The sequence below is a fragment of the Arachis stenosperma genome, chromosome 3 (genome assembly GCF_014773155.1).
Source record: "Arachis stenosperma cultivar V10309 chromosome 3, arast.V10309.gnm1.PFL2, whole genome shotgun sequence".
In the NCBI taxonomy this organism is placed as follows: Eukaryota; Viridiplantae; Streptophyta; class Magnoliopsida; order Fabales; family Fabaceae; genus Arachis; species Arachis stenosperma.
Genome location: NC_080379.1, coordinates 61,752,381 through 61,755,502, shown reverse-complemented (window position 1 = coordinate 61,755,502; position 3,122 = coordinate 61,752,381).

Genomic DNA, 3,122 nt, shown 5'->3' with positions numbered 1-3,122 from the left:
TTTTTAGAAATATAGCCAATTTAGTTCCTGAATATGATTATGAACTTCTAGTACCTGCTTAACAATGTGCGATAATTCGAGGACTAAATTATAAGCAATGTTAATTTTTAGTGACTAAAGTTATTTTTTATGTAATCTTACTTGACTCTTTTCTATGGCAGGGTTACATTGTCCTTAATAGGCTAGGGGCATTTGTGCAATGGCTACAGCAAGCAGATATCAAAGAAGAGTATAGAATTATTTTCAACTTCAAATTTTTAATTGCTATACTTTGATGGCTTTTTTTTAAATAAATATTTAAAAATTATTAATTCTCAAAATACGAACGATTGAAAAGGAAGACAGAAATACACATGATCATCTTAATAGTACTGGCTGCAAAATGAAATTCACCTTCAATTCAGCCTAGGCGCCCACGAAATAGAGGCGAAAGTGTCAGGACTAACTCAGCTGCATCATATGCAAAATGGAAGCCCAATTCAACTGCATCTCCCGCAAAATAGAGAACGTACAGGTCTGCATGAATGTTGTTTCTAGCGCCTACGAAATGAGCATATTTTTCAACTTCTGCTTTGGATTTTTCTCTTAAAATTCATATTAGCTGGATATGAAAAAATAATTTTTTCTTGTATTCCTAGTTCAAGAAATATTTTTATTTTTCAACTTTTTTCTGCTGAATTTGTGTTTACCTCTATATTTTACAGCCAATAAAAAAAAAAGAGTCCATGCTTTTAGTGAAGATCAAGAAACTCAAATTAGAGTTTTATATGAACAGTAAATGCACTATTAAAAGATTACATTTGAACTATATTATCTCTGTGTTGTAAATGCTGAATGGATCATTTATATTGCATATTTTCAATTATATATTAATTTAGAACCAGATCATATAATTGTCAAGCATATACTAAACTTAGTTAGAGATGATCTTGGAGTTGCATTCTCTTTCTTTTTTATTGGGCCAAAAAAATATGAAAAGGTGTTAAGGAAGTATTTTTTTTTTTTTTTTGAGGAGAAAGAACCAATAACCAATATCGACCCAAATGACAATTTACTTATTATTATTGTTGCCAAGGTATCTTTCAACTAAATATCTTTTAGATTGTGTTTGATAAATATATAGAAATAGATTAGAGAGATAAAACAGAAATGTGTTGAGATAAGAGAGAAAAATTATGTTAAATACAATTTATATTTTCTTTTTAAATTTCAGTAAAAAAAAAAAAGAAAAAACCATATTCTTGGATGAAAGTAATAGTACTTATGGATAGTCTCTTGATTTTAAACCATCCTTTAACTATATATGTAATATATGTCAGGAATCCCTGAACAAAATTGCTTCCATTTAGATGAATGTTTCCCTTTAATGGATTTTCCCCCCGTCATATGTCATGAATTAATAAAGTTCCTCTAGTAATAATACCTAATCTCTCTATAATATATATATATATATATATATATATATATATATATATATATATATTGTTTTTAGATTTTAAATTTCAATAACACAAAGTATATAGTCTTGTGATTTTTGATGGTGTATTATGATATAATAAAAGACACAAATTATATTCTATAAATTTACATAAATATAAAATATTATATGATCATAATAAATATTTGAATGATGTAAATTGAATTTTATATATACTTATTATTATTATTTCTGTTTTATTTTATTTATTTCTTTCTTTTATGTTTTTAAAATAAGATATTTCAAAAGTAAAAAAAAATATTTTTGGTATAATTTATATATAAATAAACAAAAGAATAATAGTGACAAAATAAAAGAAATTATAGAAATATCTTTCATGTCGTAGAATCATTAGATAGGAATTATAGAAATATCTTTCATTGAATATTTATAGCTTTATCGAATTTTTAATTAAATTTGTATACTTTTTTTCTTTTCAATTAAATTCCTAAGAATATACAAATAATTTTATAATTCACTCATATTTTTTAAAATTTAACATTAATAGAGACTAAATTAAAAAAAATAATATCCAAAAACTGAATTAAAAAAATTTAAAGACCTAATTAAAATTTTGATAAAACTATAAAAATATATAGAATAATTAAACTTTAGTTTTACTTTAAAAGTCCATATGCTATAACGAAACAACAACATTGACGAATATCACAAAGCAATTAATTATTATACTAAACATTTCTTTTCTCGGGAATAAGAACTGCATTTTATATGTGTATATTATTAAAAATATTCGTGCATATAAAACAATCAATCACCAAATTAGTTATTATATATTTATATATAAATATATATAATATTTAATATATTTTAATATATATTTTATATTTTAATATATATTTAATATAAATAACTAAATTAGTAATTGAATATTTATATACACATTATAACACGCTCTCTCTCTCTCTATATATATATATATATATAAATCTTATTAGACATTGTTTTTTATGAATTTTGTAATATACTTTTTTATATTAAAAAATAAATAAATATCTATAAGTAGTTTATCTGTAATATTTGATTGGATAAATTCTAATATCATATTATAATTAAATAGGTCTAATTCAATTAAAAAATTCAAAAAATAAAAATTTTTCACATTTATAATTTTTTTAAAAATAATGTGAATAACGTGGGATTGTATTGTTTGTAATAATAGACTCTATATTGTACAGATATATCAACACATAATCGATGGTGACAAATTATACGTTTTCATATATGTTGATTTTGGACATATAACTCTTAAATACTAAATAACCAGTAATAAAAGAGTTATTTCTTTTATGGAACAAATTAGAATTTATTTTTTATCTTTAGATGATATTGTAAAAAAAAATTACATGGTCTTCTAAAATAATTTATATATTTATATGACTTTTTAAAAAATAAATTTAAAATTAGTCACTTTTATTAATATAACAATATATGATTAGACGTATGCATAAAATTATTTTATGCCGTAATTTTATAAAATTAAATCCATAAATTAAATAAATCTCAAATGTTTAAACAAATTGTCGTTATCAGAAGTTTAGAAGGATAAATATGGCCCTAAAAATATTTATAAAAAACAGGACCACAACCCCCACGAGGCCACAATGTTACTAAGCGCTTCGGTTTC